Source organism: Suncus etruscus, chromosome 16 (assembly GCF_024139225.1).
Source record: "Suncus etruscus isolate mSunEtr1 chromosome 16, mSunEtr1.pri.cur, whole genome shotgun sequence".
NCBI lineage: Eukaryota > Metazoa > Chordata > Mammalia > Eulipotyphla > Soricidae > Suncus > Suncus etruscus.
This window is the reverse complement of record NC_064863.1, coordinates 16,876,148-16,894,643: the sequence shown is the minus strand read 5'-3', so window position 1 is coordinate 16,894,643 and position 18,496 is coordinate 16,876,148. Positions and strand designations below refer to the sequence as shown.

The following is an 18,496-nucleotide window of genomic DNA, read 5'->3' as shown; positions in this document are numbered from 1 at the left end:
GCTTGTGAAAGTTAAATATTTTATGGTTTGAAGCTGCCCCAACACTTCTGTGTCATTATTTGTTTTTTAATTTTGGCTTTTTCTTGGGGGAGGGATCACACCTGGGTGCTAATGGGTTACTCCTGGCTCTGCTCTCAGAAATTGCTCCTGGCTGGCTCTGGGGACCATATGTGATGCTGGAATTGAACCAGGGTCAGTCAAGGGTTGGCCACATACAAGGCAAACATCATACTGCTGTGCTATCATTCCTGCCCCGAATTTGTCATTATTTAATGTTAAGAGAACAGTTGCAGGTTGACTACTTGGGGTAGAAATTTTAGAACTAGAACTTAAGCGATAGGAATAGAATAACGAAGGAATATACATAAGTACTCATAAGTAAAAATAAATAAGAGATAATCCTTTTAAGATGGCACAAGAGATAGAAGAGAGGCAAAGGGTCTGACTTAGAAAAGGCAAGCCAATTAAAAATTTTCGAATTTACAAATGTCATAGAAAAAAACTGGGCTCATTTGTGAAGAAAGAGAAAATGCTGAAATGTTAGCGATTGTTAAAATACAAGGCAGAGTGAAATCTGACTGGTGAACATGATTTCTTTCTGAATAAGTTGCTTCTGCTTTGTTAAACATGTTCTATATTATATCTTTAGAAAAGCTTCCTTTGTTTCTATTGCACAAAAGTCCTTCTAATTATTACAGTACTGAGTACTATCCATTCACAAATTAGTTACATGATGTCCTTGACCCAGTAAAGTTCTACTTTTGCCGATGAAAGAAAGAAATACAACTTTGAATTTCATTGGACCAAGCTTGATGCTGTTGACAGACAGAAAACATTCTGGGCTGAGGGTCTGTGACAAGTATTGTGCAATTTTTACACTTGATCTACCTAAAGAATTTCAATTAGTTTCCATCTGTGAAATGTGGAATTAAATTCTTCTGAATGCCCTGAGCTCTCTCTAAGCATTAGGATCTGTTGCCAAAGTGATAGTTCGCTAAAGAATCTAGACTGTATTGCAGAAAATAAGTATCTGGTGAAACTTGAAAGGATGTTACTGAAGGTCTAGCCAAGCTCCCATTCTATTGAAAGAATAACCATAGCACAGAGTAGTAAAATAACTCATTCAGACTTAAATAATGAGCTGTTTCAATTCAGCTTGAATAAAATCTCTTTGCAATTCCCTGAGCACTTCCCATTAGATTTTTCTCTGGCATTTATCCAGTCATTACTGTATGTATTTCTATTATATGAAATGAAATATGTACAGACCTCTAAGCCAGTTGAATGTCCTGGAAAACAAATATGAGTAATTTTTGCCATTGTCAACTAGCTGGAAAGGACCTCCCATTTTAATAAAGATGTTATAGGATTGTATGTTGATTATAAAAGGATTTATTAAAAATAGGAGCAAGCATTAGAATAAAATTGACAAATAGAAAGCAATTTTAAAATGGAACTACTGTAAATTGCTTATACATTTTGCTAGTATGCTTTTGCATTTAATAAGCATTCTCCTTTCAATAAGTATACATTTAGGTTTTCATTTCACTGATATCATATATGACTTACAAAATTTCATTATAAAAAAGAGATTAGATTCTGATAGCTTGCAAATACCTTCTTCACAGTAAGGTGTTCATTGGATTCTAAAAATGATGATTTAAAGTGACTCATATCAGACACTTGACTCCTTTGCACTCTATACATGCTAATCACCAAAATAATTAAGTCGGAGATAGTTCTGAGAGATATGTTGAAGAAAGAGTTTGAATGGAACTTGGACTTGATACTAAGCAACATCTTTTCTCATTCTGAGTTTTCTATGAATCCAGTGGCCCTTCCTATCTTAGGACATCTAGGAGTTAACAAAAACCATGTCTACATCTCCTATCAAATCCTTCTAAAAACCTTCAAAATATAATAAATCTGAAGAGGTTGCTTACATTGCTTAACTAGGATCTTAATCTCTTCTGTTATTATTATAATTGTAAACTAACCCAAGTGAGTATCTACTGTGGACCATACTCAACATACATGTTTCTCTGTATATTCAGCATCTTTTGGGAAGTGGGAACAATTTCATTGCTTCTTCTGGAGGGGATCATTATCTGGAAGTGCTTTAAGTCTTACTCCTAACTCTTTTGTCAGGGATCATACCTGACTGTGTTTAGGGGGCCAGATGTAGTAGTGTTGAAGATCAAATCAAGGAGAAAGCCCATCAAGGCAAAATATTCAAAACTAGACTATATAGGTGATTAATACTCATTTTTCTATGTTCCAATTTCACTGACATGACATTTGGAAACTTTTAAGAGGTAAATTGGGCCAAAGAACGAATACAGAAGGAAAGTTGCTTGCCTTTCAGTAACTGAACCTAGTTTGTTTCCCTGCACCTCACACCACCCACCCACTTATAAGATTCTTGAATATGTATACAGTTTCTGAGTAACATCATATGTTGCACACACAATATATAAATAAATATTGAACTTAAATTGTGATCTCCATTGTAGGGAAGGTGAGGTCAACCAAAGAATATGAATGAGTAGAACTGTTTTTCCATTAACAAATAAACTAACACATAATCAAATTGTTTATAGAAAGTGCAATACATGTTGATATGCAAAGAAAACCACAAACTCACAGTTTTGACTTACAGGGCAGCTTTGTAAAATGTATCACTGAGATTTTCCACTTAGAAACTAAGACAAGAGCCATTGACATACCACATTAGATTAATAAAGTGTACTCATACCCACAATTGATATTCACGGAGATAATATAGCTTGCCAAGCTCTGCTTTATGTGCTTTGCTGGCACATGGACATTTACACTGTACAAGGTAGTTTCTACTTCATTTTCTACTTTACAGCTGAGGAAACTGAGACAGAAGTTAATTTAACTATGTGAAACTTTTTCATGCAAAGCAGGCAGAATCATTTCCTATTATCTTCTGGGACAAATGAATACAAACATTTTGCTTTAAATCTCATTTCACAGTTCCTGGAATCAGAAGTCGTGTTGTGTTTCTATAAATAAAAATGGAATACATTTTTTAAAGGTCTTGGCATTTGTTATGTTGAGATTAAATAACCTGTGATTCAATCCTTTTTCTTTCATCACTTCTAATTGGCCTGTATTTCTAAAGTGGTGAAATATTACTTTAAATTAACAATATAGAATCATAAAGTTATGAAAGGGTTGGGTGTTGCTCCTAAGGAAAATATACTCAACTATTTGTGAAAATTCATACAGGAGTCCATCCCAAAATGTCTCTCATTCAACTATTCTCTGTATCATGCTTTGTAATATGCTATGTGAACAAAAAGAAAGTCAATACACTTTATCAATCAATTTATGACAAAGATATTTGCTTATTTTAGAATCCACTTCTGGTAACTACCATTGCTTTATGAAAGACACCCGGTTTATATTTTTAACTATATTTAAAACAATAGACTTGGTAAAAAAAATTAAAGAAGCAGGTCACTTTGAAAAGTGTTTACTATTTGATCTGCTAGATGTGTCCACATATTGTAGACCTTTCCATAAAATTTTAAAGTAGCATGTAAAGAGGCAAGTGGGTGTTGTGAGAAATGATGAGGCTGATTCATATGATAAAAGGACACTGGTTTATTGTCTTGAGAACTTCATTGATAGAGATCTGAGGAAACTGTAGATCAAAACCATAAGCTTTAGGACTAATATAATCATGTGACCTAAACTTTAATAAAAATATTTTAATAGGTGCTCGCTTCGGCAGCACATATACTAAAATTGGAACGATACAGAGAAGATTAGCATGGCCCCTGCGCAAGGATGACACGCAAATTCGTGAAGCGTTCCATATTTAAAAAAAATATTTTAATAGGGGTGAAGAAAAGGAATGGGACAAGAATATGCAGGAAGAGGGAATCTGGTTCTGATCATGAATGTGGAGTTGTAATGTCATATCCCTAAAATTCTATTATTATAAATCACCATACAGTAATAAAAGTTGAAGAGGAAAAGCAGCTAATCCTTATGTAAATAAAAAGAAACAAGAGACAAAAAGTCCATGTGTTCCTGACCATTTTCTAACTGCAACTCTCTCAGTTTATCTAATTCAAGAGAGTTCTAGGAATAAGATCAATATTTTTGTTGATTTACTTCTCTGAGTCATTATCCATTTTCCCTGGAATACTAAAGTTACTACTAAATTACTCTTCTCTCTCACCGTTTTTTATCCTTATCCCAGGACATACAAATCTCTACTGCTGGAAAAAATATGCCAGAAGGATGCTGTCACCATTACATTCCATACTCAAAAAATATAAATAAAGGCAGTACAATACTACAACTATTTACTATGTGACAGACATTAGGCTGAGAAGCATGAAAATATCAACATGAGTAAGAATTAGCTCTGCCAACCAGAAACTGGGCAGTAGTTTTGTACTGTAGTAGAATAGAGACATGTTGAACTCTACTAATACAGAATTGGAGGACATTAGTGGAAATGAAGTCCAATGTACAGAGCCAAAGTGAACCAGGGAGTGAGCAATGATTTATCTCAAAGCTCAATGATAGTTTAGTGTAGTTCATCTTGGGTCTTAATCTGATCTTAATCTGATCTTTCTAGACCCAGTCCTATTTTCATCGCAGAAACTTTTTTCTTTACTTTGTTTTGGCCCATAAACTACTAAAGGAATATTCATTAAGATTTTTTTGGGGGGTGGAGAGATAAAGATAGCATAGCGGTGTTTGCCTTGCTGACCAAGGACCTAAGGTGGTTGGTTCAAATCCCAGCATCCCATATGGTCCCCCGTGCCCGCCAAGAGCTATTTCTGAGCAGATAGCCAGGAGTAACCCCTGAGCACCGTCGGGTGTGGCCCAAAAGGCAAAAAAAAAAAAAATTTTTTTTTTTAATCAAAGCTAATTTTAGAAATGAAAGTTACAGGTTAATATAACAATAGGGACACCTGAACATTTGTATACAAGTTTTAAGATATATCAAGACACAGATAAATTATTTAAAAAAAAAAGACACAGAAAAATAAAGTGAACCTTCAGATGCGGCTGCAGAAAGCTACTGAAATGTTTGAAAATCTGATCCCTTCTGTCCACTTTCACTTCTAGGTCTTTCAGGATGAGGATTCTTGCCTATTCCAGTCTTGTATCCAGTAGCTAAAAAATGTTTAGTCATAGAATTCCCCCATCCCCAACTGCAACTACAAATTATGACTTAGAAAATTATTCCACAAAGCCTACCAAAATGTATGATCCTATTTTCATTGCCACGAATTCAGCCACATCTCACTAAAGGATTAACATCCAGTGCCTTCTATTAATTGCATAGTGAAAATGGGAACAAACTCTTAAAGAGAAAATGGAATATATTTTAAAAAACCAAACAAACCAAATTCAATGAAATTGTTGGTGAAATAAGTATATTAAGTAAAGAGCAAATAATTTTTGAGCTTTTTGTTTTTGGATATTTTTCATAGTATTACGTCCCCAAACATACATGCCACTACTACCACGCTATTGAAAGAATTCACAGATGAATCATTTAAATTCATAAAGGTTCTGCTGCATTGTTTCCCAGCCAAATATTAACCTGGCACAGTGTTTTGCATAGGACAACTTCCCTCTCAGTATGTTTTAATTTTTCTTTATCTCAAAATTTCTTATTTCACTATTCTATCAATTTATTCTCAAAAAGAGTGATATTTTATAAAATTGTACTGATTCACTTGATATTTTTTTTATTATCTGGGTCCCAGAACTGTTTCTGGAAATGCTTTGAGTTTATGGGGACATTTCTGCAATAGCTGGGAAGAAGAAAAGGGACATAGAGAGGCTGTGGTGCTGGAGACTGGACTCAGGGCTCCACATTGGCATATTTTCTACCCTTTGAACAGAGACCCTTGCTTGCAAGGAAACCATTTCTAAACCTGGTGTTTTTCCTAATTCTAATGTAGTTGCATGTCAATCTAACAGAACCCTTCTCTTCACAAAACGAACTTGCTTTATTTCCCATGCTTTAAAGTCGCATCATTTTCTACATATTTCTGAAAAGTCTTGATAGACTATATATAGTTTAATGACTTCTCTTTCTGCTGTTAATCATTTGCAAACAGAGTCAATTTGGGAAATACATATGCATAGGTGACAGTCAATAGACCATTAACCCTTTTTATTTTGGGATCACATTGTGCAGTGCTCAGGGGTTACTCCTGACACTGTGCTAAGGGGTCATACTCGGTGCTCAAGAAACCATATAAAGTGCCAGAAATTGAACTTGGGACAGCCATTTGCAAGGCACACAACTTAACTGCTATGCTGTCCCTTCAGGCCCCCATCAATAATTCTTAGTGGATCTTAACTGGACTGTTTCCTTTGTTCATTCTTTTGTATTTTATTATAATAAAAATTAAATCTTAGATACAGTTATTAATAAGCACACATAGAGGCATTTTAAAGTTAAACTGTACTGTGGTAGAATAATTGCTATTGTATGTATGTATAAAAGCCTGAGTTTGATATATGGCACAAAAAAAAAATACTTCCTATGAATTCAGGAGTATCTCACCAGTTTCTGCCTTTTAAGGTAGTTTTTGTCAAGCTCCTTAGAAAGAGTTTATTCCTTTGACTATTGGAACTTCATTCTATTAGTTGAATTCTCCCTAAAATATGTCTTCAGAGGGCTTTTTTGACTGGGATTCAACGAAAATTTGAGACATAGAACATGTTTCCAGACTGAATTTGTTGAAGCATAGGCTTTATTTGTCAGGTAGTAGTTGTCTTTGTGTCCTGTTAAGCAGACCATATGTTTGTTTTTAAAACAAGACTGTTTGGAGCCAGAGTGATAGCACAGTGGTAGTGTGTTTGCCTTCCATGCAGCAGACCTGGGACCACCCAGGTTCAATCCCTGGCATCCCATATGGTCATTCTGCCAAGAATGATTCTTTTTCGGGGGGGTGGGGGGATGTCTCATATGGTGACGCTCAGGGGTTACTTCTGGCTATGCACTCGGAAATCACTCCTGGCTCGGGGGAACATATGGGACGATGGAGATCAAACCCACTGTCCATCCTAGGTCAGCTCCTGCAAGGCAAACGCCCTAGAGCTTGCACTAGACCCCTTGCATGCAAAAGGATGGTGGTTGGAATCCCAGCATCCCATATGGATATGGTCCCCCGAGCCTGCCAGGGGCGATTTCTAAGCATGGAGCCAGGAATAGTTCCTGAGGGCTGCCGGGTGTGACCCAAAAACCAAAATAAATAAATAAATAAATGATTTTTAAGTTCAGAGCCACGAGTATTCCCTGAGAGCCAAAAGAACTGGCCCACCACCCCCACCACAAGAGAACTGGCCCACCCCCCCCCACCACAAGAGACTGTTTTGAGAATAATTTGCAGCAAAATTGAGCGTCATAGTTCAGAGGTGTTTCTGTGTCTTCCTCATTTTGTCTGTTGTAGCTTCCGCCATTTACCAACATCTTCCTTAAAATAGTACATTTTCTGTAAGTGATAAAACTACAATTACACTTCATAATTACTCCTACAGTACATAGATTACATTGTTATTCACTAAGACTGTTGTACATTCAATGCCGTAGAGTCAAATAAGTAATATCACATAATGTAACATTAGGATTATTGTTCATGTAGATTATGTTCACTGTCCTAAAAGCCTCTGTTCTCTCCCTTTGCTATGTTCTTCTCAAATTTGCCAGTTTTGCTTTTGTCAGAATATCATACTAGTGCATTACTATAGTATATAAGATTTTCTCTTGATCTCTTCACCATTGACTTCCTCTGTGCTAAACACTATCAACTCTTATGAATCAAAGTTCACCTAAACTAACTTGGCTTGTTCTTTTCTTGTCTCTGTCGGTGCCTTGCCCTACCACCAGTCCTAGCCTATTTTCTCTCTTCTCTACTGTGCTCGAAAGATTAAATCAGCCACATAAACTGAAGGACTCCTGATTTATTTTTGAATATGCTTCCCCCTTATCTTATCTTCAATCTAAAGCCAGCTCATTGAGCTCCTAACTCTCAAATACAAATGTTAAATATATACTTAAAAAGTTACATCCTATTTTAGATATCAATCTGCTACTCACCTAGATGTCTTCATAATGGCTTCTCAAATCAAAGTTGCGTGATAAATTCAGATTGTGTTGTTTTGATAAGTCCAGAGTTGTGTTCTCATGTTGCTTCAGCACACTTTCATCCAACCACCTCACTGAGTCCTAGTGATGGATGCTGTGTAGGCCAGTGTTTCTAAGCCAGAGGATGTTGATTCTTTGTAGGTACCCAATATATGTCAACTGAGCCACAGGCACAAATCATACAAATGGGGGACACCACACAAAAGAAGGTGAACACAGGAAAAAAATCTAAGTCAGAGGGACCATTTTGGTGGAAATATTTGATAAATAATGCTTTAGATAGTTTTTATCTTATATGTTATCAAGAGAAAGACTGACAATTATTAGTAGCACTTTAGTAATTAATAAAACTGAAGGGTTAAGTACTCAATAATTAAAAGGGTCACATCACACAACATAGTGCTGAGAGTTATAGTTTACATTTGCCAGCTCTGCGACCTATTTCACTGTGAGACTTGTGCAAACTTAAATGTTATTATTTGGTTTCTTTTTATCCAAAAGTGTACATTTTATAATTTGGAGTAAGAGGTTAAAAAACTTCAGTTTTTTTTCTAATCACTCTCACTAATAAGTAATTAGTAGTAGGCTCCCTAAAATTTATAGCAATATTAAAAGTACACATTGCCTAATTTCTATCTAACATCTATTATGTATAGATGTTGCAATTGATTTTACTTCACTAACTACAATTGTTCTTTGCATGTGAACTAGAACTTTCTTTATCAAACAAAACCATCTGTGTTACTGTTTGCAATGTAATAATACTTGCTGCAGAATATGTGGTCGTATAGAACGAAGTGAGAACATGAGTAAAAGGATTTGTTTATAGATTCTGAATTTGCCACTTCTCAATCTTGGTGTCATTTTGTCAACCCACATGATCCCTGATTGTTATATTTCTAATGTCTAATGTGGAAAATGAAGCCATATTTTCAGTGTGGTTACAAAATTTAAGAAAGAAAGAATGAAAATAGTATTTATAATGGTACCTAGCATGTAAGCAGGACCCTGTTTAGATTGTTTCCATTGAACATTTTATTTAAGTGAGCAAATTCACTCAGCCTTGTATTTAAACAGCAATTAGCATACTATAATAAATATTTTCTGCTTAAAAATATGCATTAAATTGGCTTCATCTCTTAACATAAAATGGAAATATAAGTAGTGATGAATTATGACACTAAAGAGATAATAACCTTATCTACTCTTTCTATGTTATCTTGTTTTTATGATTTAATACTTGCATATACAAATTATACATGGAGGCTATTTATGATAATATTTCTTACAAACCACTGGTCTGGAAAATTGATCTTTGTGAAATCCTCATTCTTATATATAAATTATTTATACATATTTGTGTTTGGTGATCTCTTGGTCCAAATTTTAGCCCTTGAATTGTTGGTTTAAGCTTCTCAACCGTAAATCTTTCAAGGATTTTTCCTCATTCTAGTCATCTTTAGTGCTTAGTTTGAGGTATAGTAAGAATCCAGTTATTGAATGTACCAAGTCATAGACTTTGCTTTTAAGAAATTGAGTAGACTCTATGATTTGATACATTCAAATAACTAGATAAGTCGGAGGAAGAAATAAGCCAGAGGGAGAGAGAGATAGACACAGAATACTCTCACTCATCTATTGATTTTAAGAAAAATAAAAGACATTCTTACAATAATTTTCATAGACAAAAAAGAGGAGAGCTGGAAGTTCTAGCTCATGACATGAAGCTCACCACAAAGAGTGATGAGTGCAGTTAAAGAAATAACTATACTGAGAACTATCATAACAATGTGAATGAATGACGGAAGTAGAAAGCCTGTCTAGAGTACAGGTGGGGGTTGGGGAGGGAAGAGGGAGAGTTCGGACATTGGTGATGGAAATGTTGCACTGGTGAAGGGGGATGTTCTTTACATGACTAAAACGCAACCATAATCATGCTTGTAATCAAGGTGTTTAAATAAAGATATTAATTTAAAAAAAGAAATTGAGTAGACTGAGACAAAGCACCTGCCATGCAGTCAGAAGGCTTTGAATTCACTTCCCAGCACCTCCCTCACATGCCTGACAAAAGCCCAGCGCACAAATCTTTAGAATTCCCTGAGCCAGGACCAAGCATTCACATCACAGCCAAAGGTGTGTGAGCCATACAAGCCATTGTGGTTGCAACAATAATAAAAAAAAAATGAAAGAAAAGACGTAAATTAATTAATTAAAAGGTCTTCAAAAATTAAAAGAAAACAAAGTTGAGGAGAGAGAATATCATGGTAAATTTGAATAAGCCTCTGGAATTCACTTAATTATAGGGGAGAAAGGACTCCCTATGTGTATCTGGAGCCCTGAAAGACATCTGAGGAAGTGATGCATGCAGTGATTTTCAAAAGATAAGGAAGAAGAAAGTCTTACTAAGAAAAGTACAGTCATTTGGTTAAATCAATGGAGATGTCTTTTAGTTAAATCTCAAAGGTATGTAGATTATAACATTGGCTATTGAGCAATAAAAGGCTACAATAAAAGGCTCACATTTCCTTTACAGCAAAATAAAATCACTTGCCAAATGAAGCATGTTCATCATTTGAGAAAATTGTACACCAGCAGAATGAATCTGATTTATTAGCCATGATTTATGAATAATTTTCTTTACACTGAGATGCTCTATTGTTTTTGTTTTAAATTCATCATTAATATAGTGGAATGTTTCCACCAAAGACCTATATCTAGACAAAGTTAAAATATTCTATTGTTAGTACAGTTAATTTGTGAATGTGAGTAGTTAGATCAATTGCTTGTATGTATGCTCCTATAGGAATAAGTTCTATTTCAAGTCTATAGATAAATGATGAATGCACGTTACCTGAATATCAATGCTTTGCCTCTTGATATTTTGGTGCAGGTACTCTGGAGCTAAAAATCGAAAGTTACAAACTTAAAAACTGGTAATCTTTCAAAACAAGTTCTCCCAGGAAATTTTCTAAAAATTTAGCTCTGTTGCACTGGATAGTGTATATAAATTTATTACTTGGTGCCCTAAAATCTCAAACTTAGTCATTGAATAACAGCAATACCAACAATATAAACAAATAATAAATAGGAAAACAGCAGAGAAAGGCAGACTTTGGAAGTTAGAATGGAGTAGTTTTTAATATTTTACAATAAGCTTCTTAGATTCACTATGCATCTCAAAAAGGTATGCAGTATGTTCAAAGGTTTTATCATGGTAAGAAGCTGTTGATAATAGTAAAATTTTAATGCCTTGGGTGTGAAACACTCTATATAAAATATGATTGTTTCAGAAGTAGAAAGAGGAGTTTTAAAGTGTATATGCCAAAGGTATTTTAGAAGAGTGAATCAGGGGCATTTTCCCAGAACATGAGTTGGAGTATGGAAGGAGAGTTTGATGGTAGATATTTGGTGTTAATATAAGGTGTGGTGTCTCCCCATGTGGACCTAACTAGTTCCTCTTAGATAGATGTTCTTAGTACTTAAAAACATAGTGTTTTGCATGGTAAAGCAAAGGTATGGTTGAGAAGGGGCATTTGTTTTGTATGAAAACAGTCTGGTATATCTCTAACACCATGTATGGTTTCTATGAGAACCTCAGGAATAACCCCTGAGTGAGCACCTCCAAGAATGATCACCAGGAGTAAGCCCTGAGCACTGCTGATATGTCTGAAAAATAGGGATAAAATAAAAGGAAAGAAAAGAAAAAAGAGAAGGGAGGGAGGGAGGGAGGAAAGGAAAGAAAGGAAGGAAGGGAAGGGAAGGAAAGGAAGAAAACAAAGGAAAGGAAGGAAAGAAAGGAAGGAAGGAAGGAAGGAAGGAAGGAAGGAAGGAAGGAAGGAAGGAAGGAAGGAAGGAAGGAAGAAAGGAAGGAAGGAAGGAAGGGAGGAAGGAAGGAAGGAAGGGAGGAAGGAAGGAAGGGAGGGAGGGAGGAAGGAAGGAGGGAGGGAGGGAAAGAGGGAGGGAGGGAGGGAGGGAAGGAAGGAAGGAAGGAAGGAAGGAAGGAAGGAAGGAAGGAAGGAAGGAAGGAAGGAAGGAAGGAAGGAAGAAAGAAAAGAAAGAAAGGAAAGGAAGGAAGGAAAGGAAGGAAGGAAAGGAAGGGAAGGAAGGGAAGGAAGGGAAGGAAGGAAAGGAAGGAAAGGAAGGAAGGAAAGGAAGGAAGGAAGGAAAGGAAGGAAAGGAAGGAAAGGAAAGGAAGGAAGGAAAGGAAGGAAAGGAAGGAAAGGAAAGGAAGGAAGGAAGGAAAGGAAGGAAGGAAGGAAGGAAAGGAAAGGAAGGAAGGAAGGAAGGAAAGGAAGGAAAGGAAGGAAAGGAAGGAAAGGAAAGGAAAGGAAGGAAGGAAGGAAGGAAGGAAGGAAGGAAGGAAGGAAGGAAGGAAGGAAGGAAGGAAAAGGAGAAAACTGAAGGAAGGGAAAGGTTGGAAGGGGAAAAGGGAATAGAATGGAAGGGAAGGGAAAAAATGGGAAGAGAATGAAAAAGAAACAGAAAAGAAGAGGAGGGGAGGGAAGAGGAAAGAGTGGAAGGGAGAGAGGGGAACAGAATTAAAAAATTAAAAATTAAAAAGAAGGGAAAGGAAAGAAAGATCAGGAAAAATGAAGAAAAAGGAATATTTGCTCTTGTCCATTTTCTTGGCCTCCTGACATTCTATGGGTTGAACAATTTTGGCACAGCAGCACAGAATTTGGAAAATGACTTCACTCTACTATGTATGCTACAGTAACAGATAACAATACCTTCCATGGCAGTAATGTTAAAAAAAAACTTATTTTTACTTTCTCTGATTTTGGAAAGAGTCAGAAACCCTTATACATTTCTATTTTATTATTCTTATCCAGCACTAAATAATCTTTTATCTCATCATTGTTTTAAAAAGCCTTTCAGAGAAACTGGAGCAATAACACAGTGGTAAAGTGTTTGCCTTGCACGCAAACACAGAATGAAACTCACTTCTAAATCAACATCCCATATGTTCCTTAACCTGCCAGGAATGACTTCTGAGTGCAGAGCCAGGAGTAACTCTTGAGCACTGCCAGGTGTGACTCGCCCAAAAAAACTTTCAGAAATATTTTTTTATAATTTTCATTAATGAAATGGTAATTCCCTAAATAAATTACATATTTGTTAATTGATTTTAAATATTAGAGGTGCAGGGATTTTTTTATGAACTAATTTTTACCCCCATGAATCTGATATAGGACCTGAATGATAGATTATACAGTGGGTAGGGTGCCTGTCTTGCCTGTGTCTGACATGGGATTCATTCCTAGCTTCCATGTGTTCCCCTTTTGATCATACTGTATAATCACCTCATATTATCAAGTCACCAGAAGTGGTTCCTGGGTTCAGAGTCATGAATAAGCCCTGAGCATTGCTGCAGAAAGTCAGGGGAAAACATTAACAATTACAAAAAGCCTAATATAACTCCTAATATTTATGACTGTACTGTACTTTATTCCTTAATTTGTATTATTTACTAACAAGTATGTAGAGGGACTCTGGAAATAGAAAAAAATGGTATTAGCTGTAGTTCTATCTATTCTGAGTATAAATACTGTATTTGCCAGCGTAATTTTGCAATTAAAACATAGGTTTAGGCCTATATTCGCTGTATCAGACAGAACGTTCCTGTGCTGCAACTGTATGTACCACAGTGAGTCAATCACAACAAGCAAAGGTTCAAAGGTTCTACTGTAATAGACTTCCTCTCTGACTCTGGCCAATCTGAGCAAGCTTTTGACAGTGTAGATTCGGTCCAGAACATTGTCTAATTTGCATGCATCAAAAGCCTGCTTGGATTGGCTGAGTTAGAGAGGCGGTCTGACCAGCCTTGCAGTGAGTGATTGGTGCAGGATCGAGTTGGAAAATTCCTTTTGTGGCAATATTCAGACAATTTTCGTTTAGCGGCATATTGAAACATTTTTCGGGATATACTCGACGTATAAGACGACCCCCGATTTCGGTTGACTTTTTTTTGTTTCAAAAGTCATCTTATACCCCGGAAAATATGGTACCTTCTTTAAAAACAATTAGAACATGTAGCTTTGGAAATTTTAACATAATAATTGAAATAACTCAAAAGCAAAGCTAATAAAAGCTTAGAAAATATTTATTACGTGGGTTGGAGATATTGCTAAATGGTTTGAGAATATGTTTTGCGTGTTGCATGACTGAATTTAAATCTCAGAACCACATAGTTACTTGTAGAATGCTGGCACGGTACAAGCACATAAAAATTATTCTCTCCTACTCATGGGTATATAAGCTTTACAATCCAGTTTTTATATTTCATATTCCATCTAAACTCTCACTTTCTTGTCCATGAAAGATATGCAATGAGCTAAAAAAAAAAAAAAAAAAAGAATGAACAGGGTTATTCATAGTAGAATTACCAGGAATCTTCGTGGGGAAACATATAGGGCAGTCATCTATAAAAAGAGCCTCTCACATTACCAGCCTCTGTGGACAAGCATGCTTCATTCATGCCTGTATTTTAAGAGTTGTTTTACACACACACACACACACACACACACACACACACACACACACACGAGTTAATTTTCTTCTCCAGAACTTGATTCTTAATGGAATCAATTCTTTAATGGATGAATTGTAGAAATATGTGAGAAGAAATGAGCAGGCCCAAGATCAATCAAAATGCTTTGCTATTTTCTCTCTGAATTTGACAACTATTTAACTTCTTGAGGCTAAATTCTGTAAACTGTATTTAAAATGAACACTAATATTATTTGGGGATTATTTGGAGGATTCAAGCTAATAACATCACTTCAGTGCCTAGTTAGGACCAAGGCAAATTGCTAGATTTTTTTTATCCTGAAATGATATAGGCTCTCTGAAGTAATATAAGATACTATCATTAGGTAAATACATTAACTAATTACACAATTACACAAATAATTGCATAAATACAATAAAATGTGTATGCTCTGTTTAACAATAAAAGTGAACATTACAATCGCTTATTTCTAGGGAGTTTCAAAGATGCAGAATACTTTGACATTCAAATTCTGCAAAAGCACTACTAGGTGAGAATATGGAGATTTAATAATGACCAATCTAAGATGCATAATAATAAATAGTATTTTAATATTATTCATAATTCAATTGATTCAATGGAATTTGATCTTGATTTTACTATTCTAGATCTAAAGTTAACTCCACTGCAATTAATGTTACTTTAATGTTTGCATATTTCAAGCATAAAATATGCATTTTTTGATTGCTTGGGAGCTATACCTAAAGATATTTAGGAGTTACTATATATTCTGCACTCAGAAAAGATTTTTGATGGTGCCAGAATCAAGCTTAGGTTGGCTATATGCAAGGCAAGCACTCTACCTGCTGTCCTTTCACTTCAATTTCAAGTACAGAAATTTTTAAAAAGATTTTTTCTTTGAGTGTGATTTTGTGTAGTGGGGAGGTGATCTAAGCAGTACTCAGGCTCTGTAGTCACACATGTTCACTTGGTCTTGTTCAGTATGGCTGTGGGAAATGCTCAGTGTTCAGTGCTTTAGCCTAGAGACAATATAGGACCATAGGACTCCATATTGTTTGTAAGGATAATGTGGTGCTAAGGATCATATAGGAGACCTTCAAAACAAAAGGCATATAATCCAACTCTGCACAGTTCCTCTATCTTCTGTCTTTTTTGTGTTTGTTTGTTTGATAAATTTCTAAAAAACTATGTAAGCCTGCTTCATTTTTTCTTGCACATTTTCTGGAAATCTCTTGGTCAATGTTAAATTTTCTATATATTTTGTAAATATTCCTTTCCCAAACTTTTATTGATCTTGCATCAGATCTTTATAGAAAATGTTTAAAATTCAGCTTCTTTCCTCATTTCAAAATATGTTTTATATATGGAATCTATTCTGCTTAGTGAAATAAGTCAGAAAGAGAGAGAAACGCAGAATGGTCTCACTCATCTATGGGTTTTAAGAAAAATGAAAAACATTCTTGCAATAATAATTTTCAGAGCAAATGAGAGAAGGGCTGGAAGTTACAGCTCACCTCATGAAGCTCGCCACAAACAGGGATGAGTTTAGTTAGAGAAATAACTACACTTTGAACTATCCTAATAATGAGAACGTATGAGGGTTATAGAAAGCCTGTCTAGAGTACAGGTGGGGTTGGTTGGGGAGGAGGGAGATTTGGGACATTGGGGATGGGAATGTTGCTCTGGTGATGAATGGTGTTCTTTGCATGACTGAAACCCAAACACAATCATGTATGTAATCAAGTTGTTTACATAAAATATATATAAAAAAACAAATAAAGAACAAAATGTGTTTTAGGGAAATAGTATATCTTTCCAGTGCTAATTACCAGAAGAATAAAAATTAAAACTTTTGGTGGGCATTGGGCAAGAATACTATAAAAGAATATTTTTATAATACTTACAAAGTTCTGAATATAAGATACTATTGGGTAGGAGTAAGAAAGCTGACATTCGGTTTATGCCTTAAATGGCATATTAATTTATTAGAAAAAGCCTCCCCCTAGCCATTTACTGAAAAGACTTTTAAAAGGTAATTTAAGAGACAATTGTAATCAGATCCGTACTCGTAATTATTTCATATAAAGTGTCTTCCTTTGTATGCTGGATCTATGCAAACTAATAGACTTCTAGCTTTCATGGTACCCACAGCCTTATTTTTAGTGTTCACGTTAATTCACCAGGTGATTTTGATGGCAGAAAATCTCACTAAGGGAAAATGAAGACCAGAGTATTAAATTCCTAAAGCACAACCCATTCTTCTTATTAGCTTTGGCAGTTTAATAAAAACAGCAGCTAAGTACAAAACTCCTCAGAAATATTTAGAGCAGTATGAGAAAAGAGGCAACAATTCTTAATGAGCCAACAATCTTTCCCAGGCAGCTCATCCACTTAAGATAACTTTCCTACTTATTCACAAGTCTTTAGAACACTCCAATATAGGGTCCTTTATTAATAGTTCTCATGTCATCCATTATTTAGGGCGTCATTCAACATTAATCACCAGAATGTCCACTCTCCTAAAGCAATTCACCTGAGAGTTTAAATAACTGTTTGACAGGAAGTAGTTAGAGGAAGAGCTTTTTCAACTATTAGCCATTTGAGCATGAATAAGGCTCTGTTTATGAATTAAAACCAAAAATAGGTAAAAAAAATTCATTGGAGTTTATTTTGTTAGAGAAAATTTGTACCAAAACTGTCATTTACAATATTGGTAGAAATCATATTTATTGATGAAGGATTAAATTCATAGTTTTAATATAAATAAATATGACTTGGATGAAAGTTTTACATTTTTATCGACATCCATTATATTTCTAAAATGGACAAATTCTGAGAGATATAAAGGATTGAGTGTCAAACCATATTTGATATATAAACATGCATACTGTATAAGTATAAATATGTAGTCAATTACCTAAGATGCTATTATTAAGTGACAAAAATGAGAAAATATTGAGTAACTAAAAGAATGAGTCCAATGTTTATGGAAATAGCACTATAAGTGAAAGGTGACAAATCAGGGCTGTCACTGTAGTAAAATGCATACATAAGACAGGCTTCCCATACAATACTGGAAAAAGTGAAACTAGGAAAGAATAACAATCAAAGCACAAAACAAGCCCCAAAGACAGACAAACATATGAATATGGGCATGGATATGACATGAAGCAAAAAACTTGGAAGGATGATGATTTAAAGAAATTGGATTAATAACTTAGAGAACCACATTATACACTGCTTGTTTTGGAAGTATGCTAATGAGGAAATTAACAGATGTACATAAAATTACATCTATTCACCTGGTGGGTCTTAAAATGGTATGGTGACATTGTGACTATGGAAAAGAAACATGAACTTTTGAAAATGGAAATTAGTAGCTGATTGAGAAAAACATCTTCTGAAAACTTCTTGTCATATTATTATTGAAAAGGTACTTTGCATAGAAAAATGTTTCACTTGTGATTTAATGTAGAATGAACCTAAAGATAAAAGAGACATTACAAAAGGACATGTATTTCTTGATATTGTCATTCCTGGGGACTTAGCCTCCACTAGAAATTTGATTTAGGGACATTGCTGCATGAGGTATTATAAGGTCGAAATTCTGTGAAGATTTGTGGTAGTTTTACAACAGAAATGTTTATGTTTCTAAGTTTATTTTTTGTATAAAAATAATACATATTTGGAGCCAGAGCAATGGCACATTGATAGAGTGGTTGCCTTTCATGCTGCTGACACAGGACTAGACCAGGGTTCGATCCCCGGTGTCCCATAGCCAGGAGCGATTTCTGAGTGCATAGCTGGGAATAATCCTTGAGCATCAC

The 18,496-nt window shown here is 35.2% G+C and overlaps 2 protein-coding genes and 1 non-coding gene across 6 annotated transcripts in view; 2 read left to right on the top strand and 1 right to left on the bottom strand.

Moving 5' to 3' along the window:
• The window catches only part of PACRGL (parkin coregulated like), a 491,459-nt gene that overhangs the window by 26,935 nt on the left and 446,028 nt on the right, over positions 1–18,496 (bottom strand). The window lies entirely within an intron of this gene.
• Positions 1–18,496, top strand: part of KCNIP4 (potassium voltage-gated channel interacting protein 4) — a 1,191,871-nt gene that overhangs the window by 743,151 nt on the left and 430,224 nt on the right. The gene's annotated exons all lie outside the window — the stretch shown is intronic.
• On the top strand, positions 3,748–3,854 carry LOC126032910 (U6 spliceosomal RNA). Its single transcript, XR_007504070.1, has one exon. It is a non-coding gene; the product is annotated as a U6 spliceosomal RNA (small nuclear RNA).